Source organism: Rutidosis leptorrhynchoides, chromosome 3 (assembly GCF_046630445.1).
Source record: "Rutidosis leptorrhynchoides isolate AG116_Rl617_1_P2 chromosome 3, CSIRO_AGI_Rlap_v1, whole genome shotgun sequence".
Lineage (NCBI taxonomy): Eukaryota > Viridiplantae > Streptophyta > Magnoliopsida > Asterales > Asteraceae > Rutidosis > Rutidosis leptorrhynchoides.
In genome coordinates, this window is record NC_092335.1 from 687642863 (window position 1) to 687653042 (window position 10180).

Consider the following 10180-nt stretch of genomic DNA (forward strand, 5'->3'; position numbering starts at 1 on the left):
TTCAGCAAAATGTGCGATTTATTGACCATCTCTATCACTACGAACAACCTTGATTTTCCGTTCAAGTTGATTCTCAACTTCATTTTATAAAGCAATAAACTTCTCAATTGCTTCATCTTTACTTTAAAACAAGTAACATAACAATACTTCATGCTATCATCGATACACGTAATGAAGTAATTGTTACCATTTCTCGTTGGAATGGATTTCAAATCATACACATCGGTCTGGACCATATCAAGGGTTTCGGTTATTCGTTCAACCGAATATGATCTCGTTAATTTGGCTTCAAAACAAGTTTCACATTTATAGGGCATAACCCTTTTAAATATACATTTTAAACGCCAAACTTGTTCAACAAACATCTGGACACCAGATTCCTTACGAATCTCAGGAACATACAACACATTATTCAATGTGAGTTCCTATCCAGAAGTCAATTTTCCCAGTATCATCACTCTGATGTATAAACTAAAATAAACTGTTTTAGTAAAACAGAAAATTTCAGTCAGCAAATACCACACGAACTATTAATTTGGGTTTTTACCCAAATAAAAGTTTCATTTTACCATGAGCAAACTGAGTTAAACCAAACATGTTTTAACCCAACTAGGTTAAACTAATCACGTTTCAACCAAATAGGTAAACCGGGCAGGTTCAACCTAAACAAGTAAATCAAATAGGTTTAAACCCAACCGGTTAAAGCAAATAGGTTTCGACCCAAACAAGTAAACCATACATGTTTGAACTTAAACCGGTAACCAAACAGGTATCACCTTAAAACCGTTTAAAATCAAAAGGGTAAACCGAACAGGTTTCAACCCTACAGTTAAACCAAGCAGGTTTAAACACAAACATGTAAACCAAACATGTTAAAACCAAAAGGTTTATACTAAACGATTAAACTAAACCGTTTCAATAAAACCTGTTAAACCTAGCATTTTTAAGCCCAAGTTTAAATCCGGTTGAATATCAGTCTAAAGCTGTCCCGATACTATCTTGGAGACAGCCCATAACTAGTTTCGAATACTGTATGGAAACAGTCCAAAAACAATTCAAAAACCATCTGGAAGCAGTCCAGAAACAGTTCAAATTTGGTCCGAAAAACTGTTCAATACCATGTTATAGAACGAAAAAACTATGTCATTGATGACTTAGTTGCGACATAAGGAATCCGAATGATTCAAGCATGAACCGCACTCACAGTTTGAGCATCATGTTCCCCATCAGTAACTTGGAAAACGGTTCAGTCAAGAACCTCGCAAGGTTCAACGTGGTTAGATAAAAGAACATCTTTTCTGCTAACGCTTAAATTTCACACCAGCGAATTTCTTAGGTTTCTCAGCATGAGAAAGAACCGCATTCGGCAGCGGTGGTACTGTCCCAACAGTGACAGTAATAGCAGAGACGGAGTTGAGACAGTCTAGTCACCAAAAAACCGCAACGGACGTCGTTTGCAACCATGGGTGGCGGTAGGTGGTGGGTGGTGGTGGTGGGTGGCAGTAGGTGGTGGTGGTTGGTGGGTGGGAGTGGCGGTAGGTGGCGGGACCAACTCCACAAGTTTGAAGTAGAATTTATGTAAATTACTCTTATAAGCTAAACTCTAAGCTAAATACTATAAATATGTTGTTGAGTTGGATCGACTGAACCCAATCGCCTATATATATGTGGCTCCACTTCACCTCTGGTCTAGGGTTCAAAAGATCTTTCACTCCATATGCCTAGTTCATATAATAGGCGATAATATATTTATTCTATCTTTATTTTAAGTAATATAAAATGTTGCTGCAATATTGATCACGGAGAAAAGGTATTAAAATGAACCTTTTATAGCTTTGTGCTGTTTTTTGAGGTGAATCAACTTGGCTGCTACTTTCCGATTGTCCTTACCTACACAATGATAAATAGAAAATAAAAAGTTGATAAAAATAAGATGTAAAAATAAAAGACCTCCTCATAAACCTGTTTTGAGCATTTATCAGATAAGTCTATTTAAGAGTGTTATATAAGTACAATCACAAAGTATTTACATATAAATACACAAAGTATTTACATATAAATACTAGAAAAATATTCAAATGAAACCAACTTTTAAGTTGAGATTCAAAGGACCAATCAGAGTGTGACACGTGGCGTGATAATCACATGTGATTGAAAAAAAATTTAAAAAAAAAAATTTCAAAAAAAAAAATTTTAATTTTTTTTTGAATTTTTTTTTTGTTTTTCGAAAAAAAATTTCAATCACATGTGATTTCAAATGCAGTAAATCACATGTGATTGTAAAACCCAATCACATGTGATTCTTCATGTCAAATCCAACCACATGTGATTGAAACAAATTTTATTTAGTAAAATGACGAATTTCAGTAAATTTGTGCTAAAACCTTTAAACACCAAGTTTTTAATCAAAACTTGATCAAATCACCGAATTAAAGTCTGAAATTTTGAAGATATGATCACGAAACGCTAACAAACTTAATCAAATCACCGAATTAAAGTATGTTTTCTGTTGAATTTTTTTTTCTGAAAAAAAAATTTGATTCTTTTTCAATCATATGTGATTGGATTTGACATGCAGAATTACATGTGATTGTGTTTTACAATCACATGTGATTGGGTTTGACAATCACATGTGATTGAATTTGACATGCTAAATTTAAAAAAAAAAAGTAATAATAATAAAAAAAAATCTAAAAAAAAATTTTCAAAATTTTTTTTTTTTAATTTTTTTTTTGAATTTTTTTTTCAATCTCATGTGATTGTCGCACCACTTGTCGCACTCTGATTGGTCAGTTGAATTTCAAGTAAATTATTGGATTAAAGAGATTACAACTCATAAATACTAGTTTAAGATTATTGACTCTATGGAGTAATAAGTGTAAGTAAATTATATACGAAACTGAAACGAGTAATCAAATAATAACATATTACTCAAGCAATATAATCGGATCATAAACATATCTATAGAATAAGAACCGAAAACTAAAAAGATCTAACCGAATTGAAGGTTGAACCGGGCTTGTGTTTGACACAATTCCCTTAAACAGATTCGACGTCTGTTCCCAGGGTACACCGGTCCGAAGCAGCGTACTGCCGGACTTGAACACTTGCCTGAAAGGTAACCGGAACGGAGATACCGTTGATGTTGAAGCCGAGAGAGCAAACTAGAGATTGTGAGTGTGTTTTTCTTGCTAGGCAATTTTGGTGTGTCTTACCAAAGAGCAAGATGGTGTCTATTTATACACCAAATAATCAGCTCCATACATTCTTTATTTGACATAATAGTCATAAAACATGGAGTGGAAACTTGGACTAAAGCTAGTGTATTGGGTTAACCTAACTCACGTCAAGTAATGCTCATAATACGTGTAAATGACACCATACATATTTCATAAAAGAAAACACAGCTGGTGGGTCAAGGGTTAGGTGCAAAACTGACCCAAAAAATCTCATCTTTCTCTCAATTTCCAGCAGCAAACACCTCACTTTGAACCACGATATCTCATTCACCACTATGTAACTTATATCGTTGCAAAGCCCTTGTCAAGAGCTACGTAACCATATAAAATATCTCTCATAAATATGTCATATACATATAGATATTTAAGTCCAAAGTTTGAGAAAATTCACTCAAAAGTTGATAATTTTCCAACAATAAGAACCTTTTTTCATGGAATTGTATGCTCTTTCCAGTTTTATCTCTATGTTTTTCTTCACAGCTGGATATAAAGTAACAGAAGAAATGCGTTATTCTTGTCAAAAATAATAATTCATTTGACTTATAGTAATATAGTAAAAGGCCACATGCACTTAAGAAACAATGAAGTACCGACTAACCTTTCAAAGATTTGTATTCGGATTTCAGGCTAATCACCTGAGGCAACATCATTGCTATCTTACCAATTGGGGCAGAGCCAAGAAGTATTTTTTGGAGCAAACTCATGGTACCATTAATAACATCACATGCAACTACGATTTCATAATCCCCCAAAATGCCTTCTTCAATTGCTTCCATCTCCATGTGAAAGCAAATAGTGATTGTCCAAAATTACGTAGTAGCACCTCATAACCTCAGGATGAGACATGCTGTTGTTTTTCCTGTACTTAACGTACTACAAAATTTATATATATAATAAAAAAATTATTTTAGAAAAGAACAATAGTGTTCAAAAAAAAAAAAAAGATACATGGTATCTGATTCTGATCAAATGTTAGAAAGAAATAATATACCATATGGATGACCTCGTTGAAAGAGGCAGTGGCGAAATCACGTATAACAGCTATAAAAGGATGATCAACTTTAAGTACCCATCGGGTCTCCCACGATCTATCCTATCATCTATAAGTGGATTCTGTCATTAATTAATTAAGACAGTAGTAGGATGTCACTGTTATGTATGTATGTATGTATGTATGTATGTATGTATGTATGTATGTATGTATGTATGTGAAAATTAAAAGAATGACGAATTATTAATATTTAATATTAATTAATATTTAATATGGTCTTGGTATATACTGTACTACATACTCTCTCCTCATCGAGCTTCTTAAAGTCGAGCCAACTTTTGTGGTTTTCTTCTTTCAAGGGAACTTTGTAGACATTTGGAGACTTCTTCATGTTTTTATCCAAGACAGGTTCATCTACCACATTCATTTTCTTCTTGTTTGCACCTACTGAAATTACATACAAACAAAAAGATGCTGCAGCATTAGGTGATATTGTTAATTTAAGCAGGCCGCATAATTTCTAGTGTAAACCACTAAACCCCATTATCAGGTCAGTTGTTACATTACATACACTTAGGATAGACAAAACAGAGTAATTATAAATGTGCAGCAACCTTCAAAAGTGTTTACGTAATATTAAAGGTTTCAATTTAACTACAACATAATAAAAAAAACTATTTTTATTGTAATTACAACAAATAAGACTTTATATACCTTTAGAATTTTACCCCTTTCAAGTCAGCCAATTGGATTATCATTATCATTAATCTAATACAAATTCTAATTCTAATAAATAAACCATAAACTTTTTTATAAACGGTTAACACACGCTCATATCACCAATAGTCCATGTGAGTCATTGTTAGGAATTATGTAAATCTGATGAGTCAAATATTTTGAGTCTGTATTATTTGAATCTGTAAATTTAGAGTCTGTAACATTTAGAGTCTGGAAGATTGAAGAACACAAACTCTACTCTACAAAAGATACAGATTCTATTGGTGCTGAACGAAGATAAAGATCAAATCAAAACGCGTACAGCAAATCAAGATAAGATTGAAGAGATTATATCAAAGCGAATATCTCTGATTTCTAGGAGAAGATAATTGAGAAGATTTGGATTATATTGTTTCCTTATATTTTGCTATGGTTGTTTAGGAATTGATTCGATAAGATTTGAGAAGCTTGTTTCTCAAATCTATAAATAGGGAACATGTAATTCATATCAGTTCGTCAATTCAACAATAATTTTCTTCTCTATTGTTTCTTTCTCTTTGTGTTAAATTATCTGTAAAGTTCAATTTATTCCGTACTTTATAACCTAGTTGTTATTCTGTTCAATTGATCTTATATAAACGTTCTAGGTGTTGATTCAGGGCTGAGTTGCTGAGTGTTACTACCAGCGTTTCCCAACTATCGGGAAGAGAACTAAGTAGCAATAGCGCCTGAACTTCATCGTCAAGAGGCATCTCTACAGACGATAACTGGTTGACCAAGCTTTGGAACTCACTGGTATGCTCGGCAACTGAAGTTCCGCTTTTCAGGTTCATGTTGACTAAATGCCTCATCAACAGGGCTTTATTCCGAGCAGTCTTGCCCTGGTACATGTCCTCTAACATTTTTCAAAGGACATATGCGTCTGTCTCTTGTGCAACATGGTGGAAGACACTATGATCAATCCATTGACGGATCTGACCAATAGTTTTTCGATTTAACTTCTTCCACTCTTTCTCTTTGGCGGAATCAGGATTTGTACCCTTTAATTCAATAGGGTCAAACATGAAATGTCCCGTTCATATCGATTATAAACGTTTCATATTAATTGATTTCGTTGCGAGGTTTTGACCTCTATATGAGACGTTTTTCAAAGACTGCATTCGATTTTTAAAACAAACCATAGCCTTTATTTTATCGATAAAGGTTAAAAACATTACAATGATTATCAAATAATAATAATCTAAAATATAGCATTTTCACACGACCATTACATAATGGTTTACAATAATATTACACATCAACTTAAGTCTTCGAATGCAGTTTTAAAATAATATTATACAAGCATGCAGACTCCAATCTTGTCTTTATTTAGCATGCAACAGCGGAAGCTCTTAATAATCACCTGAGAATAAACATGCTTTAAACGTCAACAAAAATGTTAGTGAGTTATAGGTTTAGCCTATATATTTATCAAAACATAATAATAGACCACACGATTTCATATTTCCATTTCTCATAAACAACATGTAATCTGCATAAAAATCATTCATATGATGAACACCTGATAACCGACCTTAACAGGATGCATATAGAATATCCCCATCATTCCAGGACTCTCATCGGACATGATAAATCGAAGTACTAAAGCATCTGTAACTCGGATGAGGCTTGCTGGGCCAAATAGATCTATCTTTAGGATTCGCGTCAATTGGTGGCAATTATCATAAACACCAATTCCTAGGTTACCAATCTAAAAAGGGGCATATTCGGTTCGATAATTCAACATATAATGTAATTTTGATTACTTGTGTCTATTTTGTAAAACATTCATAAAACTGCATGTATTCTCATCCCAAAAATAATAGATTTCAAAAGTGTGACTATAACTCACTTTTACAGATTATCACTTCGTCGAAAAATAACACTTGGCCACTGGTCGATTCACGAACCTATAACAAATATATACATATATATCAAAGCATGATCGAAATATATTCACAACATTTTTTATTTACGTTTTTAACGATTTAAGTTGTTAAGTCAGCAGTCCACGTTAGTAGTTCACAATTAATTGTCCACAGTTAGTAATACAGAAATAAATAAATCAATATATATATATATATATATATATATATATATATATATATATATATATATATATATATATATATATATATATATATATATCTTGAATCAATCCACGACCCAGTGTTTACAAGTCTCAGACTCGATCACAACTCAAAGTATATATATTATTTTGGAATCAACCTCAACCCTGTATAGCTAACTCGATCATTACTGCATATAGAGTGTCTATGGTTGTTCCAAATAATATATATAGATGAGGTCGATATGATATGTCAAAACATTGTATACGTGTCTATGGTCTATCAAGGTTACATAATAATATATGTTAGACTACATGTATAATACAATATAAGTTAGTTAAATTATGGTTAATATAGATTTTTGTAAATTCATCCCGTAGTCAAATTAACCATTTTTAACCAATTTTGTTTTACCCATCATTTCTTCATTTTAAATCCGTTTTGAGTGAATCAAATTGCTATGGTTTCATATTGAACTGAAATTTATGAAACTAAACAGAAAAAGTATAGGTTTATAGTCGAAAATACAGGTTACAAGTCATTTTTGTAAAGGTAGTCATTTCAGTCGAAAAAAATGACGTCTTGATGACCATTTTGAAAAACATACTTCCACTTTGAGTTTAACCATGATTTTTGGATATAGTTTCATGTTCATAAGAAAAATCATTTTCCCAGAAGAACACCTTTTAAATCAAAGTTTATCATAGTTTTTAGTTATCTAACCCAAAACAGCCCCCGATTTTATTACGACGGCGTATGTCCGGTTTTACGGTGTTCTTCGTGTTTCCAGGTTTTAAATCATTAAGTTAGCATATCATATAGATGTAGAATATGTGTTTAGTTGATTTTAAAAGTTAAGTTAGAATGATTAACTTTGTTTGCGAACAAGTTTATAATTAACTAAACTATGTTCTGGTGATTACTAGTTATAATCTTCGAATAAGATAGTTTTATATATATGAATCGAATGATGTTATGAACATCATTACTAACTCAAGTATAGTAGGTAAACCTACTACAAATGATGAGAAAATAACTTGAGCTTCAAAGGATCTTTGATGGCTTGGAAGTTCTTGAAGTAGAATCATGACACGAAAACAAGTTCAAGTAAGATTACTACTTGAATTAAGATAGTTATAGTTGTAGAAATTAAATCAAAGTTTGAGTATGAGTTTTACCTTGAATTAGAATGATAACCTACTGTAAATATCAAAGATTTCTTGAGGTTGGATGATCACTTGAAATGGATTTACAAGATTGAAAGTAATCTAGCAAACTTGAAAGGGTTTTCGAAGTGTTCTTGAAGTGTTCTTCCTATGATGATTATAGCTTGATTCTTGAAGTAATTTTTGATGAAGATGATGATTAGTTTACTGGAAATTTCGTTCTTGAGAGAGTGTGTGTGTGCTTAGAGAGAATTAGAAAGAGAATTGGAAGTGAAATGGATTGATTGGTGAGTGGTGAATGGTGAGTGGTGAGTGTGTCTAGTTAGTTGACTAGTTCATGGTAGAAGTTAAACTTGATTAGTTATGCATGACATAATCAAGAGTGGAATCTCATGCTAGTTCCTATTGGTATATACTCATAGTAAGTACGTCTAGAAGCTGTGTATAATACGAGTATGAATACGACTAGAATTCTTGATGAAAAGAAAAGAATGGGAATGTAACTGTAACCATTTTCGTTAAGTATGAGTGTTTTGATATGTGTCTTGAAGTCTTCCAAAAGTGTACTAATACATCTTAATATACTACATGTATATACATTTTAACTGAGTCGTTAAGTCATCGTTAGTCGTTACATGTAAGTGTCGTTTTGAAACCTTTAAGTTAACGATCTCATTTAATGTCGTTAACCCATTGTTTATTATATCTAATGAGATGTTAAATTATTACATTATCATGATATTATGACGTATGAATATATCTTAATATGATATATATACAATTAAATGTCGTTAAAACGATAATCGTTACATATATGTCTCGTTTCGAAATTCGGAAGTTAGTAGTCTTGTTTTACATATGTAGTTCATTGTTAACATACATAATGATATATATAATTATCATTTTATCATGTTAAATATAGTATAACAATATCTTAATATGATACATATGTATTTAGTAAGACGTTGTTATAACGATAATCGTTATATATATCGTTTCGGGTTTCTTAACTTAGTAGTCTCATTTTTATGTATATAACTCATTGTTAATATATCTAGTGAGATACTTACTTATCATAATATCATGTTAGCTATATATATATATATATATATATATATATATATATATATATATATATATATATATATATATATATATATATATATATATATATATATATATATCATCATATAGTTTTTACAAGTTTTAACGTTCGTGAATCGTCGGTCAACTTGGGTGGTCAATAGTCTACATGAAACCTATTTCAATTAATCAAGTCTTAACAAGTTTGATTGCTTAACATGTTGGAAACATTTAATCATGCAAATATAGTTTTTATTTAATATATAATCATGGAAAAGTTCGGGACACTACAAAACAAATTGTTACAACTGAGGAGATCTTCATCCGAGGTTTCCACAGCGTGTAGTTGGTGGCAGTGAGCATAATTATGGCTCCGGAAGATGATCCTGACTCTTCCGTGGACATTATCACCTTCCAAATAATTTTTCAACACAAACGGGGTTGAAAACTTCTGAAAACTCAAAAACTCGACCAACGCCTCTAACCCAGCTCTGATACCACTTGTTGTAATTATAAGAGGATCGACTAGACGTTGATACACACAAATTTGAGAGAAAATAACTCTATTACTCACAAGAATATATTACAGAGTATTACAAAACTCAAAAACAAAAAAAACTCTCAAACTAACACACTAGGAATTCTCACAACTCTCTAGAGATGTATTCACTCTTGGTTAGGATTACACATACCTCACACACACTAACTAGGTTGTGATTACACTTTTGTGAATGAATTACAAAGGAAGTTTTCACCCCTATTTAAAGAAAACTTTGAGGAGGTGAATGGTGTGAACGCGTAACGGTGTGAACGCAAAAATGGTGGCTAGCCGTCATTGTGTTCAACTTTGCTACTTCCATGTGTTGTCAAAGTTGG